Raw genomic sequence first — 274 nt, forward strand, 5'->3', positions numbered from 1 at the left:
TAATTATACCAGTCTATCGATTTTTAAGTTTTTAGGATCACCAATGAATATTGGTAACGCAAAAAGCTCCCGAATATCCATCAGATTTCTAAAGTAATTATTGAGAACCAGTTTAGTAGCAATAGACATGACGCTGACGTGAATATGTCGAAACATCTATTCTTTAGGAAGTATCGTGACGGGAAGAAACAATACAGACTGAATAGCGTAATTATATCTACGTTAAACAGTGTATAGGGCATATATTAAACTTTGGGGTATCCAGACCCGCCTC

The sequence above is a fragment of the Penaeus monodon genome, chromosome 19, assembly GCF_015228065.2.
Source record: "Penaeus monodon isolate SGIC_2016 chromosome 19, NSTDA_Pmon_1, whole genome shotgun sequence".
Taxonomy (NCBI): Eukaryota; Metazoa; Arthropoda; class Malacostraca; order Decapoda; family Penaeidae; genus Penaeus; species Penaeus monodon.